The sequence below is a fragment of the Astyanax mexicanus genome, chromosome 23, assembly GCF_023375975.1.
Source record: "Astyanax mexicanus isolate ESR-SI-001 chromosome 23, AstMex3_surface, whole genome shotgun sequence".
Classification (NCBI taxonomy): Eukaryota; Metazoa; Chordata; class Actinopteri; order Characiformes; family Acestrorhamphidae; genus Astyanax; species Astyanax mexicanus.
The window spans coordinates 31745976-31763236 of NC_064430.1; positions in this window are offsets into that span (position 1 = coordinate 31745976).

Below are 17261 nucleotides of genomic sequence, written 5' to 3' on the forward strand. Positions count from 1 at the left end.
AATGTAAGCCGAGCTGAGCTAGAGAAGTTTGTTAGCGTTATCTGAGCTAAAGTAGTCTATTAGCATTAGCCGAGCTGAGCTAAAGTAGTTGGGTAGTGTTAGCCGAGCTAAGTGTTGGCTCAGCTCGGCTAACGCTAGCACCTACTTTAGCTCAGCGCGGCTAACATTATCCGACAACATTAGCTCGGCTAGGCTAACGCTAACCGGATACTTTAGCTCAGCTAACGCTAACCAGCTACTTTAGCTCAGCTAACGCTTACAGGATACATTAGCTCAGCTCGGCTAATGCAACCAGCTACTTTAGCTCAGCTAACGCTAACCGACTCCATTAGCTCAGCTTGGCAAACTTTAATCGACTACTTTAACTCAGCAAGGCTAACATTAACCAACTACTTTAGCTCAGCTAATGCTAACCAGCTACTTAAGCTCAGCTAGGCTAACATTTTGAGTTAAACAGGATGAGAAAATGGGTGGGTTTATGGGTTTGGTTTATAAACCTTAGCTGCTCTGCTCGTAGCTGCGTTGTAAGCTCTGCATTATCGGCCATTTCAGTAAAAATTGTGGTATTAGGTACTGTAAATAAACTTTACTCGCTTTACTCACCCAAATAAGTGGTTTTCAGGAGAGAAATCTGTGAAGTCAAGTGCTCGTTTGGCTGAAGGAAAATATATACAGTTAAGCTTACATTCAGCTTAAAATACCCTATATTATCTGCAAAATATATACACTTAAGCTTTTTTTTATAATAACAACTCTTAACCTGATATTGGTGGTGGATAACGTGTGTAATAATGCGTATTTTTGAATCGCTGCAAAAAATGGCCACTGAGTGGGTGATATGCAGAGGCGGTCTTTGCATAGAGGCATTGCTAGGCAACTGCCTTGGGCCCCTTTCACTGCAGCCCACTGTAGGGGCCCCTTGACTAGCTGCAAACTTCCCATAGGCCTACAGCTGGTAATTGGGGCCCTTTGGACAGTAATTCACACATAGTGCGTTCAGAAATGGTGATTCTTGTATGTTTAAAATGGAAACAAAGACAACACAATAAATTACAAAGAAATACAGTTCAGTCCACACCCCCTCTCTTTCGCGTTAAAATGGAATATTCTATTCATGCCATGTGGCCATGCCATGAACCGCAACGCAAGGAATTAAGGTGAAATTAAGTGTACAAGTGGGTTGTGAGCCAAGCCATGAAGCGCCACTTGCTACAAAAAGAAAAAAAGGAGGAAGAGGCTAAACTAAAAACAGATGCTCTTCCAAAACTGATAAGCTTTTTTTTATCAATAAAATACTCAAAATATTTTAAATGAATAAAAAGTAATTAATATAAAATAAAAAAACTCATTCAAACCACAATCAAAAGCTATATAATAGTGCACAGAATAATATCCGTTTCAGTTAGTTTCAGTTTCAAATAATTGAAACAGCTCCCCAAAACCTCAAACTATCCTTTATATTTGACAATATTTTATTACTTTACAGGTCCTTACTCATCTTAATTTTAGTTGTTGTATTATTTTTAGCCTCACTGAATTTAGCTCCGTGCTGCGGGAGGGAGGGAGGGAGGGAGGGGGAGAGAGAGAGCGCAGCGCATTTTGCCTGATTTCTCTTGATTAAATATCAGTAAACATGTGAATTTAATACCATTTAATACCACATATTTTAATTCACTTGATAGGACCTTATTTATTAAAACGTTTTTTTTTTTTTCGCAATGCCGCGCTCGCTTTCCTTTTGACTGACGCGCGCGTTCCTTGTGACTGACGCTAAACTGTTTGATCCAGTTATTATATTTTATTATATTAATACCATTTTAAAGTTTTTCGTTTCTATGTTTTGAAATTCGTTAGATTATATTTTTGCATACCTGTCAAGTTTTGGACTTAAAAATAAGGGAAATTTTTCATTCACCTGCTTTGAGTCGCCCACCAACCCAAGAGGTTCAGAATCCCTTATATTTTAAGATAGGTTTACAATAAATCTAAAATAACCACCTGGGAACCTTTAACAAACTACAATTAGATTATCAGAATCTGACAGGTCTATCTTTGTTGACACTGAAATATTGTGGACATTCCTATATATGTAATTCTTATACTACAGCCTAAGTAAAACCCTTTTCTAGACAATCATCAGCTTTTACAAAAAGGACATGGACCAGATATATTGCATAAGTAAATATTAGTCCAAAGGGGCCTAAACAATTAATAATTTTATTAATACTTCTTTCTATTGATCAATTCATAATTTCAGCCCTCTTCACATTTTCTCTCTCTCCAGATCAACCATCTCTTCTGCCCCTTCTAAATAATAAATTACACCACAATACTCTAAAACTAGCCCCGAACTAATAAAATAAATAGTTTCGTTCATTATAGCTTACAGTAGGCCTGCAATCCTAAATTAATAAACACAGTTTGAAAATGAAATAGTTATTGGCTGATTAGGGCAGGTTGAACATCTAATTGTAAAGTTAAGCTAACTGAGTCACAAGCTGTATTTTCTTAAGCACACAGTCGGTTTGATCTGTCTGTTTCAGAAACAGCGTCATCATAGTTTACATGTTTAGCTCCGTTACCTCGCTGTTTATCCAGATATGCTTTAACGTCAGCTGCTCCGACTAGCTCTCACAGCGAGGGGGGCGGGGCTTTCCTACATTGCGCTCCGCAAAACCAGGAACCTGATTGGCTGTTTCACCTGAAAGGCGGGACTTTCTCCTTGAACCGGCACTACCATTGGTTAAGAGACACAGTGACCAGTGCCCTGTCGCCTCAATAATAAAGTTTTTTTTTTTTTATAATACGGGAAATTTACGTGAAAATACTATTACGGGAGGACGGCGGGAAAGAGGAGTAAAATACGGTAGTTTCCCGGCCAAAACGGGAGACTTGACAGGTATGTATTTTTGTCCACATTTTGGGTTTATTTTCGTTTGTTATTTTTCTAATAATAATAGAATTTTCATAATTTATTTTCAAAGTACCGTGCCCAACACTGGCTGACAATGAGCAGGTTTCCTGGCACAACCAGCATGAATGACATGAAATGTTTAAAATTAATACAGACATGTAGAAAAACCAAGACGAAGACAAGCTGTAACCTAGATATAAATAATAATATAATAATAATAAATAATGGAATAATATGCCAATTAGGCATATTTAGCAGTAGGGTATTTTTTCATCCCTGACTCATATACATGATTTGATCTTTTTCTGTACAATCCCTGCTAAAGTTTTAGGTGAAGGAGACCTAAAGAAGGTCAGTGCATGTTTCTGGAAAAACAAAACAGTGGGCGTGGCATCGCGATGGTTACCATCCATCGCAATGTTGGGTCATAAATGAGGATGGACGATGATATCATCCATCGGCACAACCCTATTTCTTGCATATTAATGTTGATGGGCCCCCTAGCTAAATTCGCCTTGAGCCCCCAAATTGCTAAGTCCGCCACTGGTGATATGTGCTGGGTGAAGGGGAAGACTAACTTCCAGAAACTTTTATCAGTGTGGCCGGACAGGGGACAGGACAGCCTGAGGGTCTGAGGGCAGTCAGTAACTCGGAAAGATGGAATTAGTTTTGACTGGATTTATGAAGAACAGAAAATATGCAATATTATCAGAGTGTGATTGTCTAATGACTAGAGCAGATCTAAATATAACAGCCTAACTAAAGGGAGAGAGACAGAAGGTAACATAGACACTGTCTGACTTCAGTAGTTATGGAGTGATAATATAGTATGAACATGCAGTGTGTGTAGTTTTAGCAGGCTGGGGGTAATTGCTGTAGATTGGTTTAATTCAGTGTGAATCTGTAAATAACTGTAAAGTGTAAACTGTAAAGTTGATCCAGTATAAATCTGAGGTGTGTGTAGTTTGAAATGTTTAACAGTTTTTTCTGTGTAACACTAATCATTTTTGAGAACCTTCAGCGCATTTAAAGCATCAACAGTGGAGTGACTTTATTCTGGAATGAATTGAATATTTTGTGTGTTGCTCGGTGTGTAGTAAGAGATGTGAAGTTACAGTAGGGTAAAGGTTTTTAAATCCAGTATGAATCCACAGTAAGTGTAAAAACTCTGAATATTATAATTGTCCAGTATGAATTTGCATCATGTGCAGTTTTAAAAAGTCTTATTTTAACCTAGTAGGAATCTTCAAGATGGTAGTTTTTCTACAGTCTGAGAGGAATGATACAATGAATTGTTTACAGCTGCCTGACCAACACTTCTTAAAGGACGATATCCACTTGTGATAATATTTCTTATTATTAATTAATGTTGTAATTGGGCTGTATTGTGGTTGTATTTGTACTGACTCACTGTGGATCAGTGGAACAGGAGGAGGACCACAGAGCTTCTTTTAGGACAGGATCTGTGGTAATGTAATTGTCCTGGACGAGACACAGACTCAAATCAAATCCCTCATAAATTTCATTACAGAGTCTCCTCTGGAAAAACCAGGACAGTTCTGTGCTTTAAAGCCTCTGTGCACCTAAATGTGAGGTTTGTTTCTAAATGGGTTGATTTGGCCTCTTGTTCCCCCTGTGTAAAAATATATATATATATATATATATATCATATAAATATTTCCCAAACTCTAGTAAATCTCTGCTGTATTTCACCACTGTCACACCTAAGCCTTTGTATGTCTTGTGTTTTTTTTTCTTTCTTTGTCGTTCCTGTTCTGCTTTTCAGACTGTTTTTTCTTTGCGACGTGCTTCTTGGTTATGTGTCTGACTTGTCTCCTCCCTTGTCTCTGCTCTAGCCCCACCCTGTCATTAGTGTTCCAACCTGTCTCATTTGTTACCCTGCCCACTCGTTTCCTTCCCCAGGTGTTCCCAGTCTCCACTTTTTATATATACCCCTTGTGTTCATTCGTTTTCTGTTGTGCTTAGTCTTTGTGCTTGACCCTGTCCTGTTAGTGATAATGATATCAAGACCCTGTGCCCGTGGCTCCAGCCGCCCCTGTTCCTTTACTTAATGCATTATATAACACCCAAATTTAGCATTATACAAAAATATCTAATCAATATAAAAATTTGTATTCCCAGGGCTAGTGAACACATTAGATTTTATGCTAGAGAAATTAGCTCCAACTACAGCCAGGTGTCATCAAACCCTAAACATCAGTGGCTTTGGACAGGTTTGGCCTCCCTGCAGCCTCCTGTATGCTTACATAAACCATATCCTGACTCACAGCTACAGGGTTTACCCACGACGTCAGCCTATTGTTTTAGTTCCAGGAGTTTTACGCTGTTGGCTTCACTCATCTGGTCACACTGGAAACACTGCATTCTCAGATGAGTAGTTCAGAGTGCAGACCTGAGGTCTGGGTTGCCAAACACCGGCTGTTTTTATTTCCTCCGTCAGCATCATCACTGTTTCAGTGAAAAAGCAGCTCTTCACCAGAGTCAGTCTCTGAGAACTGCCTCTTCTGTGATCACTGATAAGCTCATTTCATTCCTTTATTAAACTGTTAATATTCAGCATAACTGTATGTAACAATTAAAACAATGAAAAGGATTTGACAGTGGGGATCCTGTGTTCAGGGTGATCAGCTGTGATGCTTTTACGCCAAACATAACGTTTTGCATTATGGCCAAAAAGTTCGATTTTGGTTTAATGTGACCACAGAACCTTCTTCCACATGTTTGGTGTGTCTCCCAGGTGGCTTGTGGCAAACTTTAAATGAGACTTTTTATGGATATCTTTGAGAAATAGCTTTCTTCTTGCTCTCTTCCATAAAGGTCAGATTTGTGCAGTGTATGACTGATTGTTGTCCTATTAACAGAGTCTCCCACCTCAGCTGTAGATCTCAGCAGTTCATCCAGAGTGATCATGGGCCTCTTGGCTGCATCTCTGATCAGTCTTCTCCTTGTTTGAGCTGAAAGTTTAGAGGGACGGCCGGGTCTTGGTAGATTTGCAGTGGTCTTAGACTTTTTTCATTTCAATATGATCGCTTGCACAGTGCTCCTTGAGATGTTTAAAGCTTGGAAAATCTTTTTGTATCCAAATCCAAAAGCTTTAAATTTTTCCACAACAGTATCTCTGACCTGCCTGGTGTGTTTCTTGGTCTTCATGATGCTCTCTGAGATTTAAACAGAAGACTCTGAGACTCTGATCACACAGCAGGTACATTTATACAGAGGCTTGATCACACACAGGTGGATTCTATTTATCATCATCAGTCATTTAGATCAACATTGGATCATTTAGAGATCCTCTCTGAACTTCTGGAGTGAGTTTGCTGCACTGAAAGTAAAGGGGCTTAATAATATTGCACGCCCCACTTTTCACTATTCAAATCACCATCCCTTTTGCAGTTAGTTCAGGGGATTGTGAAGAACAAACACTTTTTATTTGCTTTTTTTTGTTTACTACATAATTCCATTTGTGTCCCTTAATTTTCTAGAAATTTTCTACAATCTAGAACATAATTTAAATAAAAAAAGTTTTGAATTGAAAGGTGTGTTTGACCGATACTGTATATTTAAATGAAATATATGTTTTATTACTCAATAACTCAATAGCTTATACAGCTAGTGTGTTTCTGTTTTAGTACAGTTTTTAAAGAAAGTCTTTATATTTAAAATCCATTTTTATGTCTTAATTCCTCAGTCCTGTTTCTGTTCCTTTCTCTTGGAAATCTTATGGCCCTAAAAACATGCTTTGGAGATTTGCTTATGTTATGACTGCATAATGCATATTACTGCTGATTCTGCTGCAATGCACTTTTATATCACATCCACTTATCTTTTAATTGTGCTGGTCTGCCTGGGGTCTGAGAATCATTTGGAACTTTCTGTCTGCTCTATCTAGTCTAACCATTCTATGTTGACGTCTCTCTCATATATATCTATCTATCTATCTATATCTATCTATCTATATATATATATATATATATATATATATATATATATATATATATATATATATATATATATATATATACACGATTTAATGGAATTGCTGCAATAAAGGAAAAAAAAAAACACGAAAGTGCCATTCCAGAAAAAGAGTATTTTAATCTTTGATTTAAAAATATCTAAAGTCAGTTGATTGACAACGAAAGTGTAGTATCTGATTGGCTGCAGTCGAAAATGATTGACACATGCTCCGCCCTATAGCCACGCCCACTGGCGGCTCCGGTCTGCAGCATTACATGGATGGCCTGGCCGAATACCATAGGAGGCGAAAGAAGCCACTTAAAATCCTCCTCTAGGAGGCTTCCAATGGAGGATACATCAGTGCATCCTACTCCAGGAAGACAGATTTTCGAATGACATCACCGCATCCACGCCCACAGAGCACACTGGAATGGAGAAGGCAACGCCCAAATATACGTCACAAGCATATTAATTAACTAGGTTCCTTATCTAATTAAACAGCCAGTAAAGCAGTAATATAATTTTTAGTTTAGATAAGCTGTATGCTCAGTAAAACTATATTAATGATCCCATATTTGTAACACGATATATATATCTATCACTGGCCAGAGAAATACAGCCTGAATATCTGAATATTTAGCTGTGTATGATAGTAATGTCCCATTGATGCTGTTTAATCAAATATTTTTTCACTTCAACATGTATGAAAAATATAATATTTATTATTATATGTGTTATTTGTTTTATTACATTCAATGAAATCATATTTTACTATTAAAATACATATACATATGCAACCTTCATCAATAGCAAATCAGGCTGCATTTTGAAGCTTGATATGCTTGTCAAAGTTATGATCTCTAGAATTTGAAGTTGTGTTTATTGATCTCTCATTTTTATTTTTGTATGCAGAGCTCTATCCAGAAGCTGTGATTGGCTGGGCAGTATCCGGCATGTGCTGAAAGTTAGGCTGCGTCCAGAAACTTTTGCTACTCCTCCTCTCCTACTCCTCCTTTCCTACTCCTCCTCTCCTACCCCGGAAAAAGGTGGAGGAATCGAGGAGAGGAGAGGAGGAGGAGGAATGGAGGGAAGGAGCTGTAATTGGGGAAATGGGACAGCTGATCCCTTTTAGATAGGATGTTGACTACCGTTGAACTGAGCCAATCACAACGCTCACTTTCAGCACGTTTCAGAACATTACTATCACACAGCTAAAAATTCAGATATTCCAATAAAATCCTGTTTACTCCCAGCCGCATTTTAGGCCGCATCTCTGGCCAGTGACTCTGGCAGCCCTGTCTGACCTCAGCCTTATGAGGGATTCAGTTTCCTCATCAGTCCCTAAGTTAAAATAAATAAGTAAATAAATGAATTAATTAAAATGATATATGTTTATATATATATATATATATATATATATATATATATATATATATATATATATATTATAAATAATATATGTTTTATATGTATAACATGATACACATAGGGTCATAAATATAGTTTTACTGAGCATACAGTTTATCTAAACTATAACTTATATTACTGCTTTACTGGCTGTTTAATTAGATAAGGAACCTAGTTAATTAATATGTTTATGACGTATATTTGGGCGTTGCCTTCCCCATTTTCGCGTGCTCAGTGGGTGTGGATGCAGTGATGTCATTGGAAAATCCTTAAAAGTCTTCCGGAGTAGGATACACTGATGTAACCTCCGTTGGAAGCCTACTACAGGTGGATTTTAAGCGGCTTCTTTCGTCTCCTACGGTATTCGGACAGGCGGCAGGATGGCGTCACGAAATCAGTTTCCGGGTCACGGAGGAGAGGAGGAGGATCGGTAGGAAAAAGGAGACACTTTCGGGGTTTCTGGACGCAGCCTTAGTGTTGTGATTGGCTCAGTTCATCGGTAGTCAACATCCGATCTAAATGGGATCAGCTGTCCCATTTCCCCAATTACAGCTCCTTCCCTCCATTCCTCCTCCTCCTCTCCTCTCCTCGATTCCTCCACCTTCTTCCGGGGTAGGAAAGGAGGAGTATAAAAGGAGGAGTAGAAGAGGAGGAGTAGCAAAAGTTTCTGGACGCAGCCTCCTAACTCTTGTCCATGAAGCTCTTTTTAACTTAGTAGCGACACCTACTGGCAGGAGTGCAATATATAACATATTTCCACTTTTGTAGAAAAGCACCAGAAATTGAAACATGTATGTTGTGCATATACAGTATACAACATAGAATGAACATTTCTTTTCTTTGAACAATTATTTTCTTGTAGCACATATACAAAACATACTGAACAGTTGTAGTTTTCTTACTTCCCTCTTCCTACACTATTAAGTAACATAGTCCTTAGCCCAGAATGGAGCACGGCGAACCCTAGGTCGATGGTTTGTAGCAAAGCACCAGGCACATGCATCTGGTGTGGGATGTAAGTGTCCCCAGGCAACATTGATGTGGATGGAGCAACAGAGGACCAAGATGAGCAGCATTCCACACTTTCCCATCAGATAAGTAGCTGAGCCACGCTTTGCAATGACTTTATTGGGCAGACTGAATTTAGAGTGTCCTTTACTCACAAGTCCTGGTTTCCTAATGCAGACGAAAGAACCCACCTGAATCCCAGGATGAGTAGCAGCACGACATTTCTCATTATACACTTTTGCCTTTTGCTGCTTACGTCGAACTGTCAGCTTCCAGGGTTTTGTGGACTGCGGAGGTACCACAGGAGGAAGATCAGGGACATGAAGTTTTGTGCAGATTGTTCATCCATGAAGCAATTCAGCAGAGGAACAGGTAGTGATTGCATGGGGTATCGCCCTGTAAAGGAAGTCAGTGAAGAAGGATTTCCATGGCTTGTCTTCAAAGGGTAGACTCTGTATATTTCTCTGTTTTTAAAGAGGATAGACTCTGTCTATTTCTCTGTTTTAAAGGAGGGTAGACTCTGTCTATTTCTCTGGTTTAAAGGAGGATAGACTCTGTCTATTTCTCTGGTTTAAAGGAGGGTAGACTCTGTCTATTTCTCTGGTTTAAAGGAGGATAGACTCTGTCTATTTCTCTGTTTTAAAGGAGGGTAGACTGTCTATTTCTCTGGTTTAAAGGAAGATAGACTCTGTCTATTTCTCTGGTTTAAAGGAGGGTAGACTGTCTATTTCTCTGGTTTAAAGGAAGATAGACTCTGTCTATTTCTCTGGTTTAAAGGAGGGTAGACTGTCTATTTCTCTGGTTTAAAGGAAGATAGACTCTGTCTATTTCTCTGGTTTAAAGGAGGATAGACTCTGTCTATTTCTCTGGTTTAAAGGAAGATAGACTCTGTCTATTTCTCTGGTTTAAAGGAAGATAGACTCTGTCTATTTCTCTGGTTTAAAGGAGGATAGACTCTGTCTATTTCTCTGTTTTAAAGGAGGGTAGACTCTGTCTATTTCTCTGGTTTAAAGGAGGGTAGACTGTCTATTTCTCTGGTTTAAAGGAGGGTAGACTCTGTCTATTTCTCTGGTTTAAAGGAGGGTAGACTGTCTATTTCTCTGGTTTAAAGGAAGATAGACTCTGTCTATTTCTCTGGTTTAAAGGAAGATAGACTCTGTCTATTTCTCTGGTTTAAAGGAGGGTAGACTCTGTCTATTTCTCTGGTTTAAAGGAAGATAGACTGTCTATTTCTCTGTTTTAAAGGAGGGTAGACTCTGTCTATTTCTCATTCTATTTCTCTTTTTAAAGGAGGATAGACGCAATCTATTTCTCCGGTTTAAAGGAGAGTAGACTCTGTCCATTTTTCTGTTTTAAAGGACGGTAGACTCTGTCTATTTCTCTGGTTTAAAGGAGGCTAGACTCTATCTGCTTCTCTGATTTAAAGAAGAATAGACTCTGTCCATTTCTCTGGTTTAAAAGAGGCTAGACTCTGTTTATTTCTGTGTCTATTTCTCTGGTTTAGTGGATGGTAGACTCTAGGCTAGACTATGTTTTCATTGTTCAGCAGTCTGTAACGTTAGGTTAGGCTGAGCTCACAGTGTGGGTCTGGAGCAGCTTCACACTTGGTCAGCTCTGCATGAATAGCAGGTTTGGGCACAATGAAGGGAAGAAGAGAGGAGGAAAGAGGCCTGCAGCTTTCCTCTATTCATACTTTCATTTATTTGCTGCCGGTCCTCCTAAAAGCTGCAGTTCCCTGGGATTCATTAGATTGTTAGCATCTAATTATAAACTCAGAGACAATCGCTCATTTACACTCACACAAACTGCATCCTGTCCATTGCTGTAACACGGTCCTCTACTAAATCATTTTACAGGCCTCAGTTCAGGATGATTAAAGATCCCAGCTGTATCCCAACTGTATACATTTAAAACCGTCCATACTTTAGCATAGATTCATTATTATTATTATTATTATTTGCAGTTAGATTCGTATTATTCTATAACAGAAAAATATAAAAAAAACATGGAATTCCCTAATTTGAGTTCATGCATCTGATTATTTTTATTTGAGCTATTTTGTACTGTATTTTTTAAACATTATAATCAATTATAGGTACATTTATTTATAAGACTATACCAAATGTAAACTTAAATTCATATGCCACCTTTCAAAAACAAGACACAAAGATAAAAAGAGGGATGGAGAGAGAGATACAGAGAAATACTACTTTACTTGACTATATGAAATTATAAATATCCAGTATGGTAATATGTATAAGCAATGAATAATGACTTGTTATATTCTAAATTATATTTGAATTATACTTTATGTTAAATCATTTTATTTACACACACGTATATATTTTTTCCATATCTTAATATCTCACATTATCTTCCTTTTTGATGCAATCTTTAAAATTTATTATTAAATTTAATGCACAACTATAATGTTATCCGATTGTCCGATTTTCTTCTCCAGATCCACCGCTGTAACTTGTCCTAAAGTTCTCCCTTAGCAACCAGCTAGCAACACCATAGCAACCACCAGGGGTACGATTGCATCCACCTAGCAAAACCTTAAGAACCACTAATGAAACAACTTTACAAGACCATGCCATGACCTGGAATACCGCTGAGATCAGAAGGAGCCCTCAGCCTAATCATTGTTGTGGCTATTCCAGTAAAGCTGATTAAACAAAGAACACTTATATTGTTGAAAAAAAAATATATTAGAATAAATACATACAATAAATGACTTTAAGTGTAATAAGATAACATTATTGTTTGGTGTACATTGTTATAGTAGATCAACAACTTATTGAAATGTTCTGAATTTCATTAAATTAAATTTACTCCCTGTTTAATACAATTCTTGCCGTCCAAAATGTTCAACATATCCCATATTTATATTTTTCTGTCAATATGACATAATCAAAACAACTCTATTATCACACGTTCATACAGCATAGCTGCATAAGAGACGCTATAACACTTAACTGCAGCAAGAGGGCAGCAGAGATCTACAGCTCAAAAACACACTGAAAACTCCTGCTGCTATTTCCTCTGTCCTCCAACACTTTTGTTAAAAAAAGAAAAAACACCCTTACCTACACTCCCCACACACTCAACCACACACTCAACCACACACTCCACACACCCTCTTCACTCTCCCCACACACTCCACACACACTCAACCACACACTCCAGACTCTCCCCACACACTCAACCACACACTACAAACACCCTCTTCACTCTCCCCACACACTGTCTTTACTCTCCCCACACACTCCACACACCTTCTTCACTCTCCCCACACACTCCACACACCCTCTTCACTCTCCACACACACTCAACCACACACTCCAGACTCTCCCCACACACTCAACCACACACTACAAACACCCTCTTCACTCTCCCCACACACTCAACCACGCCCTCTTCACTCTCTCCACACACTCAACCACACACTCTCTTTACTCTCCCCACACACACCACACACCTTCTTCACTCTCCCCACACACTCCACACACCCTCTTCACATTCCCCACACACTCTTCACTCTCCCCACACACTCAACCACACACTCCACACACCCTCTTCTCTCTTCCCACACACTCAACCACACACTCTCTTCACTCTCCCCACACACTCCACACACTCTCTTCACTCTCCCCACACCCTCTTCCCACACACATAAACTTAACACACTTGCCACACAACCACACTTAACACTTAACACACCCCCTTATCTCTCCCCACATACTCTCCTCCAAACACTCCCTTTACTCCCCACATGCACTCCACACACTCCTCATACAGTCCACAGACACTCCCCACACTTTATACACTCCCTTCACTCTTCACAAACTCCCACACACCACCACAAACATTGTCATTAAACTACTTTACACACTCCCAACACTCTTTATACATTATACACTCTCCACATGCTCAAACCCCCCCCCCCCCCCCCCCACACACACACACTGTGATGTTATATGATCAGAAAAACAGGTCTACACACTCTAAACTAAAAGCTGTGTGTGTGTGTTCATGAGGAGAGGGTTTGGAATGTGAGGAATGGGTGGTGGTCTCTGATCCCCCTCTCCAGCAAAGCCCCACCCAGTTCAGTAATCAGGGCCAGCCGGGACCCCTTATCAGGGTGAGGGATGCTCCCTCACATCAGGGAGGTTTGTTGGTTTATGTTGTGAGAGGTCCTTCAGTTCCTCCAGTGCAGCTGAGAACAATAGGCCTGGCCTTTGTTTACTGGCTGAGATTGTCTCTGTGTCCGTCTGCCTTTCTTCCTCCACTCTCAGCTGTAAATCGTGCGAGAAAAGGATGAAGCTGGAGTTCCTTAAGCCCTGCCTCACACCCACCACCACCCCCACAATCCACCCCCACCCCCACCCCCAGCATTCCAGCAGCATGTGGACCAACACCAGGGGTCAGTTAGGGTTCCCTGTGGATCCCTCTCTCTTCCAGTCCTCTGGCTGCCCAACCCAATACACTGCTGCAAGATATATGTATTAGTGGTGTCACGATTTTGATATTTCATCGAAATCGATCGAAATGATGTCATGGTCTCGAGCATCGAAGTCAAAAAGAGGATCGATGATCCCTCACACAAATGGCGCAGCACACTGTAGCTCAAAGAGCAGCCCTTTCTCCAGAGAATGTGGACATTCTCATCTTCTTAAAGAAAAACTCAAAAATATATAAATAACAGTTGTTTTGTGTAGCCTCAAATATGTTAATAGTTTTCGTACCTTAAGGAGCATCTTTCTCTCAGATAAAGTTAATAATATATCTTTATTAAAGAAAAAAACTTCTCATTCTCAGGGACTGAAAAAGTCTTAAAGTCTTATTTTTCATGTTTAACTGTTATAGTAGGATAGAGTTCAGTTTGTTTGGCTCTAATTGTTCTATTATTTTGTAAAAGACTGTTCCTGAATTGTTTTATTATTTATTTTGTTATGTTGCACATTGCTTTTTTAATAGTGCACACTGCTGCTACCAAAAAAGCCACTAGATGGCATTACACATATATCCTAATTAAATTATTTAAATTTGACCATTAGTGCCTAATGTGGTGTATTACAGATCACTTGTATCACTTTGCATCACTTATATCAAGCCCACCTTTTGAAATAAGATATTGTAAATGTAATTAATAAAACCAATGACTGATCATAGACTAATCTAAAACTGGCATAGGCCTCTCTGCTGTAAAAAAAAAAAGAAAAAAGAAAATCGAGAATTGAATCGAATCGTGACTTAGAGAATCGTGACACCCCTAATATATATATAGACACTCATATTTGTGTTTCTACAGTATTATGGTATTATGGTTACAAAAGCAAATGACCAAAAAAGTAGTTGTTGGAATTTAGTGAATCTTCATGTGTGTAAATGTATGATTAAAATTGAGTGAAAGAATACATTTATTGGGGAAAACTGTACAATTGAAAGAAGACTGTTGAAGGCAGTTGGACATGTAGGTTCCGTACGCCATCCTGCAGAACATTTCCCACAGATGTTGCAACTGGGCCTGTAGATCCTGCTCTAAACTCGTAGGATGCTGAAGCTGCCATTGCAGCTGCTTGATTGGTAATAAAATCTGGCAACTCAACTGGCAGTACATTTCCAATGATGTGTCCAATAATGTCTAATGATGTGTACTCTCTCAATGTCTGTCAACTGAGCAACATATATTTTGTGTTTGCTTTCTACAGGCATGTCTGTCAGTCAGCAATCTCTCACCAAGAGGAACACATCCCAAAAGATGCTTCAGAGAAGCCTCATTGGGCGGTGGGGGAATCACGTTTGCGCCCTCTTGTGGCTCTTGTAATGCACCTCTGGGTGCCTTTATTTTTTTAGCAGTCACTGTACATAAGTATTCATGCACAATCTGATTTCCTCAAGAGCAACCCGAGGAAATCATATGGACCATATGTATTATTACTGCATGTAAAAAAAACAAAAACATTAAAACAGTTTTAAATCATAAAGGCCTGACTCCCTCTGTTTTTTTTTTACATAGTTAAGACAAATTGGTCCTGTTAATGTATTTATGTATGTATGTTTGTATGGAAACGAACACACACATTACATATACATACACATCATAGTATGCAGACTATTATATACACAGCTGTGCTGCCCAAAAGTCCCCCAAAAATAGTTGGATGGAGTCTAGTAATGAATGAAGTGGATCACCTCACATTAATGTCATCATTAGTTCAGCAGGAATTCTCCACCACAGCTGTGCTCTGAATGCAGTACCTGCTCAGAGGTAGGACAGTATGGACTGAAAGTAATTGGACACACTGCTGAGAGATTAACTCTGGGGAGCTTTGCTGCACTTTTCCAGGTTTTTAGTTTAAACAGTATAAATGAATTCAGAGAGCTAATGCCAAGATTCCTTCTGTACCCATCACTCCCCAAAAACACTCTCCCAGCAGTTCAGACCTTTTAAATGACTTAATATGAATCAAAACCTCATACAAAAAAACAAGGACAAAAATATTGCGACACCTTCTCATTTATTCATTCTGCTGAAATACAAGAGTACAAAAGTAATAGAAGTTAAAGGTAAAAGCATCTTTATATAGGGCCTAAAGGAGGTCAAAGGGAAATAATGGGATAGAGGAGTGAAGGAGGGGAAGAAGGAAATGAGGTTAGAAGTAGTTAGTGTGTTAGAGGTGTTAGGAGAGTAAGTGCTCTTTGAAGAGCTCTGTCTTCAGGAGTTTATTAAAGATAGTGAGAGATTCTCCTGATCTGGTAGTAGAAGGTAGTTAGTTAGAGGTGTTAGGAGAGTAAGTGCTCTTTGAAGAGCTCTGTCTTCAGGAGTTTATTAAAGCTAGTGAGAGATTCTCCTGATCTGGTAGTAGAAGGTAGTTAGTTAGAGGTGTTAGGAGAGTAAGAGCTCTTTGAAGAGCTCAGTCTTCAGGAGTTTATTAAAGATAGTGAGAGATTCTCCTGATCTGGTAGTAGAAGGTAGTTAGTTAGAGGTGTTAGGAGAGTAAGAGCTCTTTGAAGAGCTCAGTCTTCAGGAGTTTATTAAAGATAGTGAGAGATTCTCCTGATCTGGTAGTAGAAGGTAGTTAGTTAGAGGTGTTAGGAGAGTAAGTGCTCTTTGAAGAGCTCTGTCTTCAGGAGTTTATTAAAGATAGTGAGAGATTCTCCTGATCTGGTAGTAGAAGGTAGTTAGTTAGAGGTGTTAGGAGAGTAAGTGCTCTTTGAAGAGCTCTGTCTTCAGGAGTTTATTAAAGATAGTGAGAGATTCTCCTGATCTGGTAGTAGAAGGTAGTTAGTTAGAGGTGTTAGGAGAGTAAGTGCTCTTTGAAGAGCTCTGTCTTCAGGAGTTTATTAAAGATAGTGAGAGATTCTCCTGATCTGGTAGTAGAAGGTAGTTTGTTCCACCATTGGGTGGTGAAACAAACATCCAGACAATTTATTGAAACAGCAATCTTGCTGCCTTTCTCTCAGTCTCTCAGAATCTGAAAAAAAAAACTGCACAAAATGTCTTCAGGTACTTCCTACAGGCATGTCTAGCAGTCAACAAGCTTTCACCAAGAGGTATACTACCCAAAAGAAGATAGCGAGCTTGGTCTTTCTTTTCTTGTGCGATCCTGATGAGAGCCAGTTTTATCATAATGTTTTTGATGGTCTTTGCGACTGCACTTAAAGATACTTTCCAAGTTCTTGAAATTGACTGACCTTTATTTCTTAAAGTATTTCTTTTCTTTACCTAGTTGAGTAGTTCTTGCTTCTCATAATATGGGTTAATTAGAACATTACTGAAATATTCACTATTCACTAGGGGTGTGAAGAGATATCGTGCCACGAGATCTCGCGAGATTAAATGTGACGATATTAACCCAGGAGCAGCGAGTGTAAGAGCAGCTCTCAGCAGAAGAGGAAAATTCGGGCATTTGTATAGAACAGGTCACTAATGGGCGTCTTCTTCTAT